This window comes from Lissotriton helveticus, chromosome 9 (genome assembly GCF_964261635.1).
Source record: "Lissotriton helveticus chromosome 9, aLisHel1.1, whole genome shotgun sequence".
Classification (NCBI taxonomy): Eukaryota; Metazoa; Chordata; class Amphibia; order Caudata; family Salamandridae; genus Lissotriton; species Lissotriton helveticus.
The window spans coordinates 1,281,246,347-1,281,267,635 of record NC_136070.1 but is presented as its reverse complement, the minus strand read 5'-3'; positions in this window follow the sequence as shown (position 1 = coordinate 1,281,267,635).

Here is a 21,289-nt window from a genome sequence, read left to right as displayed (position 1 = left end):
CAGGGTGACCGTACAGAAGCTCAAAGGGGCTGAACCCTAAAGAATTCTGGGGCACCTCCCTGTAGGCAAACAACAGGCAGGGTAGGAAGACGTCCCACTTCAGCCTCATGGGCTCTATGAGGCCCATTATCATGCCTTTGAGGGTCCGGTTGAATCTCTCCACCAGACCTTTCCCTTGAGGGTGGTAAGGAGTGGTGAACTTATAAGTCACCTCACACTCCTCCCACAACGACTTCATGTACTTAGAGATGAATTTCGTCCCCCTGTCGGATACCACCTCCCTGGGAAATCCCACACGGGAGAAGATCCCCATCAATGCACGGCCCACCACAGGGGCTGTGATGGTTCGGAGAGGGACAGCTTCCGGGTACCGGGTGGCATGGTCCACCAACACCAGGATGAACCTGTTGCCTAGGGCTGTCTTGGGTTCCAGAGGCCCCACAATGTCTATGCCCACCCGCTCAAAAGGGGTGCTAACCACGGGAAAGGGTTGGAGGGGTGCCTTGCACCTTCCTCCACTCTTGCCACTGGCCTGGCAAGTCTGACGGGTCCTACAAAAAGTTCCCACGTGCTTCTTCATCTGGGGCCAGTAAAAGTGGGTGACAAGCCGTTGAAAGGTCTTGTCCTGCCCTAGATGTCGTGCGAGAGGCACGTCATGAGCCAGACCCAGTAAGAAGGTCCTGAAGCGCTCGGGTACCACCAGCACACGGGCTGCACCGGGCTCCATGACCTTAGGCTCACTATACAACAACCCATCTTCCCAGTAAATGAGATGGTGTTGGGACTCTCCACCTGCTGCCTGGTCTGCAGCCTGTTGCCGCATACCAATAAGAGAAGGGCACTCTTTCTGCGCCTTGCAGAACTCCTCCCTGGAGGGACCCCCTTCTTGCTGCCAATGGGTCAGCTCAGGCAAGTCTCCCAGTTCGGCTACCTGTTCCCCTGTAGGTACCAGAGCATCCCCCTCCGGGTCTGCTTCCTCCTGGACCGTGGGAACGGCCGGGGCTGGTTTCCCACGCCCCCTGCCCTCCCTCCTCTGGGCAGGTACCTGGGCCACTGTTTCAGGCTCCAAGTCTGCTTTACCACCCTTACTGGTGGCCATGGCCCGAGTGGTCGCACAGGCCCACTCAGGCCAACCCAACATCTCCAGATGCACCTGGCGTTCCACCTCCCTCCAGGGGGAACTCTCCAGATCATTGCCTAGTAGACAGTCTACCGGCATGGAAGGCCTCACAACAACTCTCAAGGGACCTGAGACCCCTCCCCACTCGAAGGGAACTTGCGCCACTTTGCAGCGGCGCACCGAGTTGTCAGCTGACACTACCGGGTGTAACACATCTGGGATAACCTGCTCCTCAGAGACCCACTGACACCTGACAGATGTCACACTGGCTCCCGTATCTCTGAGAGCCTCCACCATCCTCCCGTTGATGGTCACCTCACCCACTGCCTGTACTTTTTAGTGTTTTCAGGCAGGTAGGTTTCCTGGACCATCTCTTGGTCCCCTAAAGAGACCAGGGTCATCACTGCCAGCTCCTCCTCCCCACTAGGTACTAACTCCTCCCCCAAGGTTACACTCGTCAAACCCGGTTTGGGAGCAACAGGGGGTGCTGGGGACTTCTTAGGGCACCTAAGGGCAATGTGACCATTCCCATTGCAGTTATAACACCTAATGGGACCTTGAAAGGTACGCCCACCCTTAGGGGGTGGTGGTGCCTGCGACTGGGGGGCTGAGGACTCCTTTCCAACCAAACTGTTTTGGGGCCCTTTAGGGAACTCCTTCTTGTTACCCGTGTCCCCCCACTCTTCTGCTGGGGACCCTGTCCAACTTTGGCTGTGGTACCCACGATCCCCTTGTGGACCCTGGTGCTGGTCCAGCGGTCCGCCTCCTTAGCAAGCTCCCTGGGATCAGTTAACTTACTATCCAAAAGATGCTGGCGCAGCTCTGGAACACATAGACTGCTCAAGTGCTCCCAACTAATTAAATGGAACAACCCCTCATAATCAGTTGCCTTGCTGCCCTTTACCCAACCTTCCAATGCACGCGTATACAGGTTCACACACTCCACCCATGTACTGGACTCTAACTTTTTAAAGTTCCTAAACTTCTGTCTATACTGCTCTGGGGTAAGCCCATACCTGAGGCATAGGGCCTCCTTCATGTGGGGATAGGTCATCTTGCCTGCCAATTCTAAGGGTGAGAGGACATCCCTCCCAGAAGTCTCAAAATGTTGCCACAAGCCCGCCCCCCAATCCTCCATAGGCACCTTACCCATCTTAAGAGCAATCTCATAGGCTGTGAACCATGCATAGATATCCTCCCCCCTCTGAAAATTCTGGACTATGTCCTTGGGGAGGTATACCCTAGGCCCATGCACTGGCTGTGCGCTGCCACCATTCGAACCGGACTCACACTGTTTAGCTTTTAGATCCAGTTCTCTCATGCTCAACTCATGGGCCAGAAGTAACTTCTTTTCTTCCATATGGGCCTTGAGCCTCAGGACTTCCAGCTCATGTTCTCGCGCTCTCTGGTTCTCTTGAATTTCCTCTGGGGAGAGACCCCTGCTGGAATGGTTGCTGCCCGCCTTTGAGGGTGATCTGTTCAGCGGTAGATCATTTGACCCAAAGCCATTCCTTTGTGGATTCTCCGTTTCTTCAGCACCTGTCCCCGCTGCCTCTTTAGCCTCCCACCAGACCTTTAAGGCGTCCTGCAGCTCATCCTTTCTAGAGCTGCTTTTGATGGGGCACCCAAACTCTCTGCAGTACTTCCTGAGAGCATCCTTGTGGTAGGAATACAGATCCTCAATGTTAAAATCCACTTCTCCCCTGATACTGTCTTCCTTCTCACTTGGTGCCTTCTCACTGGGCACCTTTTCACTGAGTGCCTTCCTGGACTGTGACATGGTGCTTCAAGGAAATTCAAAAATAGGACCAAGAACCAAAAATAATTCGGTATGTGGTTATGTAGGTCTGCACTAAACTAGTGGTGCTCACCAATCACTGTAGGTCAGGCGCCAAACACACGTCCTCATCCCACCACTGCCACCAATGTTAGAATTGGGGGTCCATACTTGGTAGGGCCACGGCCTCTGACCAACTAGGGAACCTCTCCTCTAGTCAAGGCAAGGTGGATGTACGTCAAAAGATAATCCCTGCTCACCCCCTTGGGGGGTGAGCAGGGATTATCAATAATGAGCTCCACAAACGGACACCACACAGGTCTGATATAAAAATAATATTTTTATATATTGTGAGGCAGACTTAAAAACGGACATAAACCAACATAAAATAGGCTTCTCTTGTGGAAAGTGTTCTTACACGGTAAAAGGAGTCTATTGCTAAAAACTTGGGCACCTCGGTATCCCCCACGATCAGTCTTTAATGGCCAGAGGACTGCCCCTCTCTTCAGGGGGATCCGGTGGTTAGATACACAGAGGAAGCACTGCCCCGTGACAACGATAGAGTCCTCTCCCCCGGTACCGCCCTTCACTCTGGTGCCAGTACGAGGGTGCAGGGAGGAGTTTGGCTGTAGAAGATTCCCTCGCCGGCTGACACGGGCGAGGCACACACACCGGGCCTCCCTCTCCCCCCAGGTGGACGTGCTCGCACTCGTCCCACACTCGAGCGTTACCTGGGGGGGGAAGCTGCAGGCTGTTCGGCTCCCGGGTCTCAGGGGGCCGGTATTCCTCCTCGCTCGCTGGGGCAATCCACGCTCCTTCTCGGTGTGAGGCAGGAGCCGCCAGCCAATCCCTGCGCGGCTTGCCGGTGACGCAGCGGGCCGCCAGCCAATCCCTACGCGGCTTGCCGGTGACGCGGCGGGCCGCCAGCCAACCACAGCGCGGCTTCAGGGAATCCCAGCCGTGAGGTCAGAGCCCGCTGTCCAATTCCAGCGCGGCGATTTGGGGCGAGCCTCCCCTCTTCTTCTCGGCTCCCGGTGCCCCGCAAATCTCGATGTTGGGGGCCCTGGGGAACGCCGGGTTTTCTCGGGCAGAGTCAGGGGCCCACGGTGCTCCTGTTTAGTGGCAGGAGGGCGGCCTCCTGAACTCTGGCGATGCTGTCTGAAGTTCGAGCTTGGGGAGAGAGGATACGAGCCCACGAGCTCCCGCAGCACCCTCTCTCTCTCGGCAATGCAAGTCACCCACAAGTCGTTCCCCCGCACACAGCAAGGAGGGGGGGGAGGCGATGACCACGGCAGAGTTTCTTTGTCCCTGGACTCTGGGGCCAGGAGGCTAGCTCTTCTTCTAGCCCTTGGAGAGTTCTTCTTGGTAGGAGGGGGGCAAAGCACACAGCAGAGTCCCAACGGTCGCTCTTAGGCAGGACAAGACAAGACAGCAGGTCAGCTTCCAGACAAACAGCAATGGCAGCACTGTTCCTGGGGTCTTCTTACGGTGTCCTCTTCAGCAGGGATTCTGCTCTTCAGTCAGAAGTAGTCTGATCCTAATGTACACGGGTCTTTCCTTTATACAGAAAATTGTCTTTGATGCCTTTGAGGTTTTGTGATTTAAGCACGGGTCGCCCTTGTCCAGACTCTGGCAGGAGTCTCTCGGTCCTGGGGAATCTTTCCCTTTGAAGCAGGGAGGCAGGGACATCCGTCACCCAGCAGACAGGGGAGCCGGTATCGTAAAGGCAGGGCACAGCCCAGCACCACTCCTCCCCCTAACCTTCAGGGGCAGCTAGCTATCATCCCACTGCCGGAGTTTTCCCAGACCCTGTCACACTCCCTCTAACTCGCACACCCAGGCAGGCCCACAGGCAGACTGGACAAGGAAGTAGCCACTTTCTAAAAGTGCTATTTTCAGACACAACATTCAAAAACCACCCATGCTAACAGATGTATTATGGATTTCTGAATCCAGAGAAACCAGGTTTGGATTTTCTATCTTGTTCCTGGGGGAAGATAGGCAGGCCTCCATGCCCCCCCCTCATTCTGTCCTATGGGCAAGGTAGCCTTGCTACAGTGAAAAACGAATTTGGCAGTGATCCACTACTGCAGCATGTCCCTTACATCTGTACAGGCCCTACTAGGAGCACTTGCACTCTGGCACTGATCAGCAGTGGCAAAGTGCCCAAAGCATCTAAACCAGCAAAACGTAATCCAGCATAAAGTCAAAAACATAGGAGGTAGAGATTAGAAAGTCAGGGGAAACCACGCCAAGGATGCCAGGTCTAACAGGCAGGGTGAACTTGTAAGAAAGAGGCAGGGGTGAACTTGTAACAAAGATGCAAGGATGAACTTGTAAGAAAGAGGCAAGGGTGAACTTGTAAGAAAGAGGCAGGGGTGATCTTGTAAGAAAGAGACAGGGTGAACTAGTAAGAAAGATGCAGAGTGAACTTGTAAGAAAGAGGGAGGATGAACTTGTAAGAAGGAGGCAGGGGTGAACTTGAGGTGAACTTGTAAGAAAGAGGCAGGGATGAACTTGTAAGAAAGAGGCAGGGGTGAACTTGTAAGAAAGAGGCAGGGATGAACTTGTAAGAAAGAGGCAGGGGTGAACATCTAAGAAAGAGGCAGGGGTGAACATGTAAGAAAGAGGCAGGGGTGAACTTGTAAGAAAGAGGCAGGGGTGAACTTGTAAGAAAGAGGCAGGGATGAACTTGTAAGAAAGAGGCAGGGGTGAACATGTAAGAAAGAGGCAGGGGTGAACATGTAAGAAAGAGGCAGGGGTGAACTTGTAAGAAAGAGGCAGGGGTGAACTTGTAAGAAAGAGGCAGGAGTGAACTTGTAAGAAAGAGACAGGGTGAACTAGTAAGAAAGAGGCAGAGTGAACTTGTACGAAAGAGGGAGGGTGAACTTGTAAGAATGAGGCAGGGGTGAACTTGTAAGAAAGAGACAGGGGTGAACATGTGAGAAAGAGGCAGGAGTGAACATGTAAGAAAGAGGCAGGAGTGAACTTGTAAGAAAGAGGCAGGGTGTACTTGTAAGAAAGAGGCAGGCTAAATTTGTAAGAAAGAGGCAAGGGTGAACTTGTAAGAAAGAGGCAGAGGTGAACTTGTAAGAAAGAGACAGGGGTGAACTTGTAAGAAAGAGACAGGGGTGAACATGTAAGAAAGAGGCAGGAGTGAACTTGTAAGAAAGAGGCAGGGTGAACTTGTAAAAAAGAGGCAGGGTAAATTTGTAAGAAAGAGGCAGGGGTGAACTTGTAGGAAAGATGCAAGGATGAACTTGTAAGAAAGAGGCAAGGGAGAACTTGTAAGAAAGAGGCAGGGGTGAACTTGTAAGAAAGAGACAGGGGTGACCATGTAAGAAAGAGGCAGGAGTGAACTTGTAAGAAAGAGGCAGGGTGAACTTGTGAGAAAGAGGCGGGCTAAATTTGTAAGAAAGAGGCAGGGGTGAACTTGTAAGAAAGAGGCAGAGGTGAACTTGTAAGAAAGAGACAGGGGTGAACATGTAAGAAAGAGGCAGGGTAAATTTGTAAGAAAGAGGCAGGGGTGAACTTGTAAGAAAGATGCAAGGATGAACTTGTAAGAAAGAGGCAAGGGTGAACATGTAAGAAAGAGGCAGGAGTGAACTTGTAAGAATAAGGCAGGGTGAACTTGTAAGAAAGAGGCAGGGGTGAACTTGTAAGAAAGAGGCAGAGGTGAACTTGTAAGAAAGAGACAGAGGTGAACATGTATGAAAGAGGCAGGGGTGAACTTGTAAGAAAGAGGCAGAGGTGAACTTGTAAGAAAGAGACAGGGGTGAACATGTAAGAAAGAGACAGGGGTGAACATGTAAGAAAGAGGCAGGAGTAAACTTGTAAGAAAGAGGCAGGGTGAACTTGTAAGAAAGAGGCAGGGGTGAACTTGTAAGAAAGATGCAAGAATGAACTTGTAAGAAAAAGGAAAGGGTGAACTTGTAAGAAAGAGGCAGGGGTGAACTTGTAAGAAAGAGACAGGGGTGAACATGTAAGAAAGAGACAGGAGTGAACTTGTAAGAAAGAGGCAGGGTGAACTTGTACGAAAGAGGCAGGCTAAATTTGTAAAAAAGAGGCAGGGGTGAACTTGTAAGAATGAGGCAGGGTGAACTTGTCAGAAAGAGGCAGGCTAAATTTGTAAGAAAGAGGCAGGATGAACTTGTAAGAATGAGGCAGGGGTGAACTTGAGGTGAACTTGTAAGAAAGAGGCAGGGATGAACTTGTAAGAAAGAGGCAGGGGTGAACATGTAAGAAAGAGGCAGGAGTGAACTTGTAAGAAAAAGGCAGGGTGAACTTGTAAGAAAGAGGCAGGAGTGAACTTGTAAGAAAGAGGCAGGGTGAACTTGTAAGAAATAGGCAGGGGTAAACTTGTAAGAAAGAGGCAGGGGTGAACTTGTAAGAAAGAGACAGGGGTGAACATGTAAGAAAGAGGCAGGAGTGAACTTGTAAGAAAGAGGCAGGGTGAACTTGAAAGAAAGAGGCAGACTAAATTTGTAAGAAAGAGGCAGGGGCGAACTTGTAAGAAAGAGGCAGAGGTGAACTTGTAAGAAAGAGACAGGGGTGAACATGTAAGAAAGAGGAAGGAGTGAACTTGTAAGAAAGAGGCAGGGTGAACTTGTAAGAAAGAGGCAGGGTAAATTTGTAAGAAAGAGGCAGGGGTGAACTTATAAGAAAGAAGCAAGGATGAACTTGTAGGAAAGAGGCAAGGGTAAACTTGTAAGAAAGAGGCAGGGGTGAACTTGTAAGAAAGAGACAGGGGTGAACATGTAAGAAAGATGCAGGAGTGAGCTTGTAAGAAAGAGGCAGGGTGAACTTGTAAGAAAGAGGCAGGCTAAATTTGTAAGAAAGAGGCAGGGGTGAACTTGTAAGAAGAAGACAGGGGTGAACATGTTAGAAAGAGGCAGGGTAATTTTGTAAGAAAGAGGCAGGGGTGAACTTGTAAGAAAGAGGCAGAGGTGAACTTGTAAGAAAGAGACAGGGGTGAACATGTAAGAAAGAGGCAGGAGTGAACTTGTAAGAAAGAGGCAGGGTGAACTTGTAAGAAAGAGGCAGGGTAAATTTGTAAGAAAGAGGCAGGGGTGAACTTGTAAGAAAGATGCAAGGATGAACTTGTAAGAAAGAGGCAACGGTGAACTCGTAAGAAAGAGGCAGGGGTGAACTTGTAAGAAAGAGGGGGTGAACTTGTAAGAAAGAGGCAGGGATGAACTTGCAAGAAAGAGGCAGGGGTGAACTTGTAAGAAAGAGGCAGGCTAAATTTGTAAGAAAGAGGCAGGGGTGAACTTGTAAGAAAGAGGCAGAGGTGAACTTGTGAGAAAGAGACAGGGATGAACATGTAAGAAAGTGGCAGCAGTGAACTTGTAAGAAAATGGCAGGGTGAACTTGTAAGAAAGAGGCAGGGCAAATTTGTAAGAAAGAGGCAGGGGTGAACTTGTGAGAAAGATGCAAGGATGAACCTGTAAGAAAGAGGCAGGGGTGAACTTGTAAGAAAGAGGAGGTGAACTTGTAAGAAAGAGGGGGTGAACTTGTAAGAAAGAGACAGGGGTGAACATGTAAGAAAGAGGCAGGAGTGAACTTGTAAGAAAGAGGCAGGGTGAACTTGAAAGAAAGAGGCAGAGGTGAACTTGTAAGAAAGAGACAGGGGTGAACATGTAAGAAAGAGGCAGGAGTGAACTTGTAAGAAAGAGGCAGGGTGAACTTGTGAGAAAGAGGCAGGGTAAATTTGTAAGAAAGAGGCAGGGGTGAACTTGTAAGAAAGAAGCAAGGATGAACTTGTAAGAAAGAGGCAAGGGTGAACTTGTAAGAAAGAGGCAAGGGTGAACTTGTAAGAAAGAGACAGGGGTGAACATGTAAGAAAGATGCAGGAGTGAACTTGTAAGAAAGAGGCAGGGTGAACTTGCAAGAAAGAGGCAGGCTTAATTTGAAAGAAAGAGGCAGGGGTGAACTTGTAAGAAAGATGCAAGGATGAACTTGTAAGAAAGAGGCAGAGGTGAACGTGTAAGAAAGAGACAGGGGTGAACTTGTAAGAAAGAGACAGGGGTGAACATGTAAGAAAGAGGCAGGAGTAAACTTGTAAGAAAGAGCAGGGGTGAACTTGTACGAAAGAGGCAGGCTAAATTTGTAAGAAAGAGGCAGGGGTGAACTTGAGGTGAACTTGTAAGAAAGAGGCAGGGATGAACTTGAGGTGAACTTGTAAGAAAGAGGCAGGGATGAACTTGTAAGAAAGAGGCAGGGGTGAACATGTAAGAAAGAGGCAGGAGTGAACTTGTAAGAAAGAGGCAGGGTGAACTTGTAAGAAAGAGGCAGGAGTGAACTTGTAAGAAAGAGGCAGGGTGAACTTGTAAGAAATAGGCAGGGGTAAACTTGTAAGAAAGAGGCAGGGGTGAACTTGTAAGAAAGAGATAGGGTGAACATGTAAGAAAGAGGCAGGAGTGAACTTGTAAGAAAGAGGCAGGGTGAACTTGAAAGAAAGAGGCAGACTAAATTTGTAAGAAAGAGCCAGGGGCGAACTTGTAAGAAAGAGGCAGCGGTGAACTTGTAAGAAAGAGACAGGGGTGAACATGTAAGAAAGAGGCAGGAGTGAACTTGTAAGAAAGAGGCAGGGATGAACTTGCAAGAAAGAGGCAGGGGTAAACTTGTAAGAAAGAGGCAGGCTAAATTTGTAAGAAAGAGGCAGGGGTGAACTTGTAAGAAAGAGGCAGAGGTGAACTTGTGAGAAAGAGACAGGGGTGAACATGTAAGAAAGTGGCAGCAGTGAACTTGTAAGAAAATGGCAGGGTGAACTTGTAAGAAAGAGGCAGGGCAAATTTGTAAGAAAGAGGCAGGGGTGAACTTGTGAGAAAGATGCAAGGATGAACCTGTAAGAAAGAGGCAGGGGTGAACTTGTAAGAAAGAGGAGGTGAACTTGTAAGAAAGAGGGGGTGAACTTGTAAGAAAGAGACAGGGGTGAACATGTAAGAAAGAGGCAGGAGTGAACTTGTAAGAAAGAGGCAGGGTGAACTTGAAAGAAAGAGGCAGGCTAAATTTGTAAGAAAGAGGCAGAGGTGAACTTGTAAGAAAGAGGCAGAGGTGAACTTGTAAGAAAGAGGCAGGGTGAACTTGTAAGAAAGAGGCAGGAGTGAACTTGTAAGAAAGAGGCAGGGTGAACTTGTAAGAAATAGGCAGGGGTAAACTTGTAAGAAAGAGGCAGGGGTGAACTTGTAAGAAAGAGACAGGGTGAACATGTAAGAAAGAGGCAGGAGTGAACTTGTAAGAAAGAGGCAGGGTGAACTTGAAAGAAAGAGGCAGACTAAATTTGTAAGAAAGAGCCAGGGGCGAACTTGTAAGAAAGAGGCAGCGGTGAACTTGTAAGAAAGAGACAGGGGTGAACATGTAAGAAAGAGGCAGGAGTGAACTTGTAAGAAAGAGGCAGGGATGAACTTGCAAGAAAGAGGCAGGGGTAAACTTGTAAGAAAGAGGCAGGCTAAATTTGTAAGAAAGAGGCAGGGGTGAACTTGTAAGAAAGAGGCAGAGGTGAACTTGTGAGAAAGAGACAGGGGTGAACATGTAAGAAAGTGGCAGCAGTGAACTTGTAAGAAAATGGCAGGGTGAACTTGTAAGAAAGAGGCAGGGCAAATTTGTAAGAAAGAGGCAGGGGTGAACTTGTGAGAAAGATGCAAGGATGAACCTGTAAGAAAGAGGCAGGGGTGAACTTGTAAGAAAGAGGAGGTGAACTTGTAAGAAAGAGGGGGTGAACTTGTAAGAAAGAGACAGGGGTGAACATGTAAGAAAGAGGCAGGAGTGAACTTGTAAGAAAGAGGCAGGGTGAACTTGTAAGAAAGAGGCAGGAGTGAACTTGTAAGAAAGAGGCAGGGTGAACTTGTAAGAAATAGGCAGGGGTAAACTTGTAAGAAAGAGGCAGGGGTGAACTTGTAAGAAAGAGACAGGGTGAACATGTAAGAAAGAGGCAGGAGTGAACTTGTAAGAAAGAGGCAGGGTGAACTTGAAAGAAAGAGGCAGACTAAATTTGTAAGAAAGAGCCAGGGGCGAACTTGTAAGAAAGAGGCAGCGGTGAACTTGTAAGAAAGAGACAGGGGTGAACATGTAAGAAAGAGGCAGGAGTGAACTTGTAAGAAAGAGGCAGGGATGAACTTGCAAGAAAGAGGCAGGGGTAAACTTGTAAGAAAGAGGCAGGCTAAATTTGTAAGAAAGAGGCAGGGGTGAACTTGTAAGAAAGAGGCAGAGGTGAACTTGTGAGAAAGAGACAGGGGTGAACTTGAGGTGAACTTGTAAGAAAGAGGCAGGGATGAACTTGTAAGAAAGAGGCAGGGGTGAACATGTAAGAAAGAGGCAGGAGTGAACTTGTAAGAAAGAGGCAGGGTGAACTTGTAAGAAAGAGGCAGGAGTGAACTTGTAAGAAAGAGGCAGGGTGAACTTGTAAGAAATAGGCAGGGGTAAACTTGTAAGAAAGAGGCAGGGGTGAACTTGTAAGAAAGAGACAGGGTGAACATGTAAGAAAGAGGCAGGAGTGAACTTGTAAGAAAGAGGCAGGGTGAACTTGAAAGAAAGAGGCAGACTAAATTTGTAAGAAAGAGCCAGGGGCGAACTTGTAAGAAAGAGGCAGCGGTGAACTTGTAAGAAAGAGACAGGGGTGAACATGTAAGAAAGAGGCAGGAGTGAACTTGTAAGAAAGAGGCAGGGATGAACTTGCAAGAAAGAGGCAGGGGTAAACTTGTAAGAAAGAGGCAGGCTAAATTTGTAAGAAAGAGGCAGGGGTGAACTTGTAAGAAAGAGGCAGAGGTGAACTTGTGAGAAAGAGACAGGGGTGAACATGTAAGAAAGTGGCAGCAGTGAACTTGTAAGAAAATGGCAGGGTGAACTTGTAAGAAAGAGGCAGGGCAAATTTGTAAGAAAGAGGCAGGGGTGAACTTGTGAGAAAGATGCAAGGATGAACCTGTAAGAAAGAGGCAGGGGTGAACTTGTAAGAAAGAGGAGGTGAACTTGTAAGAAAGAGGGGGTGAACTTGTAAGAAAGAGACAGGGGTGAACATGTAAGAAAGAGGCAGGAGTGAACTTGTAAGAAAGAGGCAGGGTGAACTTGAAAGAAAGAGGCAGGCTAAATTTGTAAGAAAGAGGCAGAGGTGAACTTGTAAGAAAGAGGCAGAGGTGAACTTGTAAGAAAGAGACAGGGGTGAACATGTGAGAAAAGGGCAGGAGTGAACTTGTAAGAAAGAGGCAGGGTAAACTTGTAAGAAAGAGGCAGGGTAAATTTGTAAGAAAGAGGCAGGGGTGAACTTGTAAGAAAGAAGCAAGGATGAACTTGTAAGAAAGAGGCAAGGGTGAACTTGTAAGAAAGAGGCAGGGGTGAACTTGTAAGAAAGAGACAGGGGTGAACATGTAAGAAAGATGCAGGAGTGAACTTGTAAGAAAAAGGCAGGGTGAACTTGTAAGAAAGAGGCAGGCTAAATTTGAAAGAAAGAGGCAGGGGTGAACTTGTAAGAAAGAGGCAGGGGTGAACTTGTAAGAAAGAGACAGGGGTGAACATGTAAGAAAGAGGCAGGGTAAATTTGTAAGAAAGAGGCAGGGGTGAACTTGTAAGAAAGAGGCAGAGGTGAATTTGTAAGAAAGAGACAGGGATGAACATGTAAGAAAGAGGCAGGAGTGAACTTGTAAGAAAGAGGCAGGGTGAACTTGTAAGAAAGAGGTAGGGTAAATTTGTAAGAAAGAGGCAGGGGTGAACTTGTAAGAAAGATGCAAGGATGAACTTGTAAGAAAGAGGCACGGGTGAACTCGTAAGAAAGAGGCAGGGGTGAACTTGTAAGAAAGAGGGGGTGAACTTGTAAGAACGAGGGGATGAACTTGTAAGAAAGAGGCAGGGGTGAACTTGCAAGAAAGAGGCAGGGGTGAACTTGTAAGAAAGAGGCAGGCTAAATTTGTAAGAAAGAGGCAGGGGTGAACTTGTAAGAAAGAGGCAGAGGTGAACTTGTGAGAAAGAGACAGGGGTGAACATGTAAGAAAGTGGCAGCAGTGAACTTGTAAGAAAATGGCAGGGTGAACTTGTAAGAAAGAGGCAGGGCAAATTTGTAAGAAAGAGGCAGGGGTGAACTTGTGAGAAAGATGCAAGGATGAACCTGTAAGAAAGAGGCAGGGGTGAACTTGTAAGAAAGAGGAGGTGAACTTGTAAGAAAGAGGGGGTGAACTTGTAAGAAAGAGACAGGGGTGAACATGTAAGAAAGAGGCAGGAGTGAACTTGTAAGAAAGAGGCAGGGTGAACTTGAAAGAAAGAGGCAGGCTAAATTTGTAAGAAAGAGGCAGGGGTGAACTTGTAAGAAAGAGGCAGAGGTGAACTTGTAAGAAAGAGACAGGGGTGAACATGTAAGAAAGAGGCAGGAGTGAACTTGTAAGAAAGAGGCAGGGTGAACTTGTGAGAAAGAGGCAGGGTAAATTTGTAAGAAAGAGGCAGGGGTGAACTTGTAAGAAAGAAGCAAGGATGAACTTGTAAGAAAGAGGCAAGGGTGAACTTGTAAGAAAGAGGCAAGGGTGAACTTGTAAGAAAGAGACAGGGGTGAACATGTAAGAAAGATGCAGGAGTGAACTTGTAAGAAAGAGGCAGGGTGAACTTGCAAGAAAGAGGCAGGCTTAATTTGAAAGAAAGAGGCAGGGGTGAACTTGTAAGAAAGATGCAAGGATGAACTTGTAAGAAAGAGGCAGAGGTGAACGTGTAAGAAAGAGACAGGGGTGAACTTGTAAGAAAGAGACAGGGGTGAACATGTAAGAAAGAGGCAGGAGTAAACTTGTAAGAAAGAGCAGGGGTGAACTTGTACGAAAGAGGCAGGCTAAATTTGTAAGAAAGAGGCAGGGGTGAACTTGTAAGAAAGAGGCAGGGTGAACTTGTCAGAAAGAGGCAGGCTAAATTTGTAAGAAAGAGGCAGGGTGAACTTGTAAGAATGAGGCAGGGGTGAACTTGAGGTGAACTTGTAAGAAAGAGGCAGGGATGAACTTGTAATAAAGAGGCAGGGGTGAACATGTAAGAAAGAGGCAGGAGTGAACTTGTAAGAAAGAGGCAGGGTGAACTTGTAAGAAAGAGGCAGGAGTGAACTTGTAAGAAAGAGGCAGGGTGAACTTGTAAGAAATAGGCAGGGGTAAACTTGTAAGAAAGAGGCAGGGGTGAACTTGTAAGAAAGAGACAGGGTGAACATGTAAGAAAGAGGCAGGAGTGAACTTGTAAGAAAGAGGCAGGGTGAACTTGAAAGAAAGAGGCAGACTAAATTTGTAAGAAAGAGCCAGGGGCGAACTTGTAAGAAAGAGGCAGCGGTGAACTTGTAAGAAAGAGACAGGGGTGAACATGTAAGAAAGAGGCAGGAGTGAACTTGTAAGAAAGAGGCAGGGATGAACTTGCAAGAAAGAGGCAGGGGTAAACTTGTAAGAAAGAGGCAGGCTAAATTTGTAAGAAAGAGGCAGGGGTGAACTTGTAAGAAAGAGGCAGAGGTGAACTTGTGAGAAAGAGACAGGGGTGAACATGTAAGAAAGTGGCAGCAGTGAACTTGTAAGAAAATGGCAGGGTAAACTTGTAAGAAAGAGGCAGGGCAAATTTGTAAGAAAGAGGCAGGGGTGAACTTGTGAGAAAGATGCAAGGATGAACCTGTAAGAAAGAGGCAGGGGTGAACTTGTAAGAAAGAGACAGGGGTGAACATGTAAGAAAGAGGCAGGAGTGAACTTGTAAGAAAGAGGCAGGGTGAACTTGAAAGAAAGAGGCAGGCTAAATTTGTAAGAAAGAGGCAGAGGTAAACTTGTAAGAAAGAGGCAGAGGTGAACTTGTAAGAAAGAGACAGGGGTGAACATGTGAGAAAAGGGCAGGAGTGAACTTGTAAGAAAGAGGCAGGGTGAACTTGTAAGAAAGAGGCAGGGTAAATTTGTAAGAAAGAGGCAGGGGTGAACTTGTAAGAAAGAAGCAAGGATGAACTTGTAAGAAAGAGGCAAGGGTGAACTTGTAAGAAAGAGGCAGGGGTGAACTTGTAAGAAAGAGACAGGGGTGAACATGTAAGAAAGATGCAGGAGTGAACTTGTAAGAAAAAGGCAGGGTGAACTTGTAAGAAAGAGGCAGGCTAAATTTGAAAGAAAGAGGCAGGGGTGAACTTGTAAGAAAGAGGCAGGGGTGAACTTGTAAGAAAGAGACAGGGGTGAACATGTAAGAAAGAGGCAGGGTAAATTTGTAAGAAAGAGGCAGGGGTGAACTTGTAAGAAAGAGGCAGAGGTGAATTTGTAAGAAAGAGACAGGGGTGAACATGTAAGAAAGAGGCAGGAGTGAACTTGTAAGAAAGAGGCAGGGTGAACTTGTAAGAAAGAGGTAGGGTAAATTTGTAAGAAAGAGGCAGGGGTGAACTTGTGAGAAAGATGCAAGGATGAACTTGTAAGAAAGAGGCAAGGGTGAACTTGTAAGAAAGAGGCAGGGGTGAACTTGTAAGAAAGAGGAGGTGAACTTGTAAGAAAGAGGGGGTGAACTTGTAAGAAAGAGGCAGGGATGAACTTGTAAGAAAGAGGCAGAGTGAACTTGTAAGAAAGAGGCAGGGGTGAACATGTAAGAAAGAAGCAGGGGTGAACTTGTAAGAAAGAGGCAAGGGTGAACTTGTAAGACAAGAGCGGGGTGAACTTGTAAGAAAGAGTCAGAGGTGAACTTGTAAGACAAGAGTGGAGTGAACTTGTAAGAAAGAGTCAGAGGTGAACTTGTAAGAAAGAGGCAGGGGTGAACTTGTAACGAAGAGGAAAGGGTGAACTTGTAAGGAAGAGGCAGGGGTGAACTTGTAAGAAAGAGGCAGGGGTGAACTTGAAAGGAAGAGGCAGAGGTGAACTTGTAAGAAAGAGGCAGGGTGAACTTTTAAGAAAGAGGCAGGAGTGAACTTGTAAGAAAGAGGCAGAGGTGAACTCGTAAGACAAGAGGGTGTGAACTTGTAAGAAAGAGGCAGGGGTGAACTTGTAAGAATGAGGCTGAGGTGAACTTGAGGTGAACTTTTAAGAAAGAGGCAGGGATGAACTTGAAAGAAAGAGGAAGGGGTGAACTTGTAAGACAGAGGCAGGGGTGAACTTGTAAGAAAGAGGAAGAGGTGAACCTGTAAGAAAGAGGCAGAGGTGAACTTGTAAGAAAGAGGCAGAGGTGAACTTGTAAGAAAGAGGCAGAGGTGAACTTGTAAGACAAGAGCGGGGTGAACTTGTAAGAAAGAGGCAAGGGTGAACTTGTAAGACAAGAGTGGAGTGAACTTGTAAGAAAGAGTCAGAGGTGAACTTGTAAGAAAGAGACAGGGGTGAACATGTGAGAAAAGGGCAGGAGTGAACTTGTAAGAAAGAGGCAGGGTGAACTTGTAAGAAAGAGGCAGGGTAAATTTGTAAGAAAGAGGCAGGGGTGAACTTGTAAGAAAGAAGCAAGGATGAACTTGTAAGAAAGAGGCAAGGGTGAACTTGTAAGAAAGAGGCAGGGGTGAACTTGTAAGAAAGAGACAGGGGTGAACATGTAAGAAAGATGCAGGAGTGAACTTGTAAGAAAAAGGCAGGGTGAACTTGTAAGAAAGAGGCAGGCTAAATTTGAAAGAAAGAGGCAGGGGTGAACTTGTAAGAAAGAGGCAGGGGTGAACTTGTAAGAAAGAGACAGGGGTGAACATGTAAGAAAGAGGCAGGGTAAATTTGTAAGAAAGAGGCAGGGGTGAACTTGTAAGAAAGAGGCAGAGGTGAATTTGTAAGAAAGAGACAGGGGTGAACATGTAAGAAAGAGGCAGGAGTGAACTTGTAAGAAAGAGGCAGGGTGAACTTGTAAGAAAGAGGTAGGGTAAATTTGTAAGAAAGAGGCAGGGGTGAACTTGTAAGAAAGATGCAAGGATGAACTTGTAAGAAAGAGGCACGGGTGAACTCGTAAGAAAGAGGCAGGGGTGAACTTGTAAGAAAGAGGGGGTGAACTTGTAAGAACGAGGGGATGAACTTGTAAGAAGGAGGCAGGGGTGAACTTGTAAGAAAGAGGCAGAGGTGAACTTGTAAGAAAGAGGCAGAGTGAGCTTGTAAGAAAGATGCAGGGTAAATTTGTAAGAAAGAGGCAGGGGTGAACTTGCAAGAAAGATGCAAGGATGAACTTGTAAGAAAGAGGCAAGGGTGAACTCGTAAGAAAGAGGCAGGGGTGAACTTGTAAGAAAGAGGGGGTGAACTTGTAAGAAGGAGGGGATGAACTTGTAAGAAAGAGGCAGGGGTGAACTTGTAAGAAAGATGCAAGGATGAACTTGTAAGAAAGAGGCAAGGGTGAACTCGTAAGAAAGAGGCAGGGGTGAACTTGTAAGAAAGAGGGGGTGAACTTGTAAGAACGAGGGGATGAACTTGTAAGAAAGAGGCAGGGATGAACTTGCAAGAAAGAGGCAGGGGTGAACTTGTAAGAAAGAGGCAGGCTAAATTTGTAAGAAAGAGGCAGGGGTGAACTTGTAAGAAAGAGGCAGAGGTGAACTTGTGAGAAAGAGACAGGGGTGAACAAGTAAGAAAGAGGCAGGAGTGAACTTGTAAGAAAGAGGCAGAGTGAACTTGTAAGAAAGAGGCAGGGTAAATTTGTAAGGAAGAGGCAGGGGCGAACTTGTGAGAAAGATGCAAGGATGAACTTGTAAGAAAGAGGCAAGGGTGAACTTGTAAGAAAGAGGCAGGGGTGAACTTGTAAGAAAGAGGAGGTGAACTTGTAAGAAAGAGGGGGTGAACTTGTAAGAAAGAGGCAGGGATGAACTTGTAAGAAAGAGGCAGAGTGAACTTGTAAGAAAGAGGCAGGGGTGAACATGTAAGAAAGAAGCAGGGGTGAACTTGTAAGAAAGAGGCAAGGGTGAACTTGTAAGACAAGAGCGGGGTGAACTTGTAAGAAAGAGGCAAGGGTGAACTTGTAAGACAAGAGTGGAGTGAACTTGTAAGAAAGAGTCAGAGGTGAACTTGTAAGAAAGAGGCAGGGGTGAACTTGTAACGAAGAGGAAAGGGTGAACTTGTAAGGAAGAGGCAGGGGTGAACTTGTAAGAAAGAGGCAGGGGTGAACTTGAAAGGAAGAGGCAGAGGTGAACTTGTAAGAAAGAGGCAGGGTGAACTTTTAAGAAAGAGGCAGGAGTGAACTTGTAAGAAAGAGGCAGAGGTGAACTCGTAAGACAAGAGGGTGTGAACTTGTAAGAAAGAGGCAGGGGTGAACTTGTAAGAATGAGGCTGAGGTGAACTTGAGGTGAACTTTTAAGAAAGAGGCAGGGATGAACTTGAAAGAAAGAGGAAGGGGTGAACTTGTAAGACAGAGGCAGGGGTGAACTTGTAAGAAAGAGGAAGAGGTGAACCTGTAAGAAAGAGGCAGAGGTGAACTTGTAAGAAAGAGGCAGAGGTGAACTTGTAAGAAAGAGGCAGAGGTGAACTTGTAAGAAAGAGGCAGGGGTGAACTTGTAAGAAAGAGGCCGAGGTGAACTCGTAAGACAAGAGGGTGTGAACTTGTAAGAAAGAGGCAGGGGTGAACTTGAAAGGAAGAGGCAGATGTGAACTTGTAAGAAAGAGGCAGGGTGAACTTGTAAGAAAGAGGCAGGAGTGAACTTGTAAGGAAGAGGCAGAGGTGAACTCGTAAGACAAGAGGGTGTGAACTTGTAAGAAAGAGGCAGGGGTGAACTTGTAAGAATGAGGCTGGGGTGAACTTGAGGTGAACTTTTAAGAAAGAGGCAGGGATGAACTTGTAAGAAAGAGGCAGGGGTGAACTTGTAAGACAGAGGCAGGGGTGAACTTGTAAGAAAGAGGCGGGTTAACTTGTAAGAAAGAGGAAGAGGTGAACTTGTAAGAAAGAGGCAGAGGTGAACTTGTAAGAAAGAGGCAGAGGTGAACTTGTAAGAAAGAGGCAGAGGTGAACTTGTAAGAAAGAGGCAGGGGTGAACTTGTAAGAAAGAGGCCGAGGTGAACTCGTAAGACAAGAGGGGGTGAACTTGTAAGAAAGAGGCAGGGGTGAACTTGAAAGGAAGAGGCAGATGTGAACTTGTAAGAAAGAGGCAGGGTGAACTTGTAAGAAAGAGGCAGGAGTGAACTTGTAAGAAAGAGGCAGAGGTGAACTCGTAAGACAAGAGGGTGTGAACTTGTAAGAAAGAGGCAGGGGTGAACTTGTAAGAATGAGGCAGGGGTGAACTTTAGGTGAACTTTTAAGAAAGAGGCAGGGATGAACTTGTAAGAAAGAGGCAGTGGTGAACTTGTAAGAAAGAGGCAGATGTGAACTTGTAAGAAAGAGGCCGAGGCGAACTTGTAAGAAAGAGGCAGAGGTGAACTTGTAAGAAAGAGGCGGGTGAACTTGTAAGAAAGAGGAAGAGGTGAACTTGTAAGAAAGAGGCAGAGGTGAACTTGTAAGAAAGAGGCAGAGGTGAACTTGTAAGAAAGAGGCAGATGTGAACTTGTAAGAAAGAGGCCGAGGCGAACTTGTAAGAAAGAGGCAGAGGTGAACTTGTAAGAAAGAGTCAGGGGTGAACTTGTAAGAAAGAGGCCGAGGTGAACTCGTAAGACAAGAGGGTGTGGACTTGTAAGAAAGAGGCAGGGGTGAACTTGAAAGGAAGAGGCAGATGTGATCTTCTAAGGAAGAGGCAGAGGTGAACTTGAAAGGAAGAGGCAGAGGTGAACTTGAAAGGAAGAGCAGAGGTGAACTCGTAAGAAAAGAGGGTTTGAACTTGTAAGAAAGAGTCAGAGGTGAACTTGTAAGAAAGAGGCAGAGGTGAACTTGTAAGAAAGAGGCCGAGGTGAACTTGTAAGGCAAGAGGGTGTGAACTTGTAAGAAAGAGGCAGGGGTGAACTTGAAAGGAAGAGGCAGATGTGATCTTCTAAGGAAGAGGCAGAGGTGAACTTGAAAGGAAGAGGCAGAGGTGAACTTGAAAGGAAGAGCAGAGGTGAACTCGTAAGACAAGAGGGTTTGAACTTGTAAGAAAGAGTCAGAGGTGAACTTGTAAGAAAGAGGTGGGTGAACTTGTAAGGAAGAGGCAGGGGTGACCATGTAAGAAAGAGGCAGGAGTGAACTTGTAAGAAAGAGGCAGGGTGAACTTGTGAGAAAGAGGCGGGCTAAATTTGTAAGAAAGAGGCAGGGGTGAACTTGTAAGAAAGAGGCAGAGGTGAACTTGTAAGAAAGAGACAGGGGTGAACATGTAAGAAAGAGGCAGGGTAAATTTGTAAGAAAGAGGCAGGGGTGAACTTGTAAGAAAGATGCAAGGATGAACTTGTAAGAAAGAGGCAAGGGTGAACATGTAAGAAAGAGGCAGGAGTGAACTTGTAAGAATAAGGCAGGGTGAACTTGTAAGAAAGAGGCAGGGGTGAACTTGTAAGAAAGAGGCAGAGGTGAACTTGTAAGAAAGAGACAGAGGTGAACATGTATGAAAGAGGCAGGGGTGAACTTGTAAGAAAGAGGCAGAGGTGAACTTGTAAGAAAGAGACAGGGGTGAACATGTAAGAAAGAGACAGGGGTGAACATGTAAGAAAGAGGCAGGAGTAAACTTGTAAGAAAGAGGCAGGGTGAACTTGTAAGAAAGAGGCAGGGGTGAACTTGTAAGAAAGATGCAAGAATGAACTTGTAAGAAAGAGGAAAGGGTGAACTTGTAAGAAAGAGGCAGGGGTGAACTTGTAAGAAAGAGACAGGGGTGAACATGTAAGAAAGAGGCAGGAGTGAACTTGTAAGAAAGAGGCAGGGTGAACTTGTACGAAAGAGGCAGGCTAAATTTGTAAAAAAGAGGCAGGGGTGAACTTGTAAGAAAGAGGCAGGGTGAACTTGTCAGAAAGAGGCAGGCTAAATTTGTAAGAAAGAGGCAGGATGAACTTGTAAGAATGAGGCAGGGGTGAACTTGAGGTGAACTTGTAAGAAAGAGGCAGGGATGAACTTGTAAGAAAGAGGCAGGGGTGAACATGTAAGAAAGAGGCAGGAGTGAACTTGTAAGAAAGAGGCAGGGATGAACTTGCAAGAAAGAGGCAGGGGTAAACTTGCAAGAAAGATGCAAGGATGAACTTGTAAGAAAGAGGCAAGGGTGAACTCGTAAGAAAGAGGCAGGGGTGAACTTGTAAGAAAGAGGGGGTGAACTTGTAAGAACGAGGGGATGAACTTGTAAGAAAGAGGCAGGGGTGAACTTGTAAGAAAGATGCAAGGATGAACTTGTAAGAAAGACGCAAGGGTGAACTCGTAAGAAAGAGGCAGGGGTGAACTTGTAAGAAAGAGGGGGTGAACTTGTAAGAACGAGGGGATGAACTTGTAAGAAAGAGGCAGGGATGAACTTGCAAGAAAGAGGCAGGGGTGAACTTGTAAGAAAGAGGCAGGCTAAATTTGTAAGAAAGAGGCAGGGGTGAACTTGTAAGAAAGAGGCAGAGGTGAACTTGTGAGAAAGAGACAGGGGTGAACATGTAAGAAAGAGGCAGGAGTGAACTTGTAAGAAAGAGGCAGGG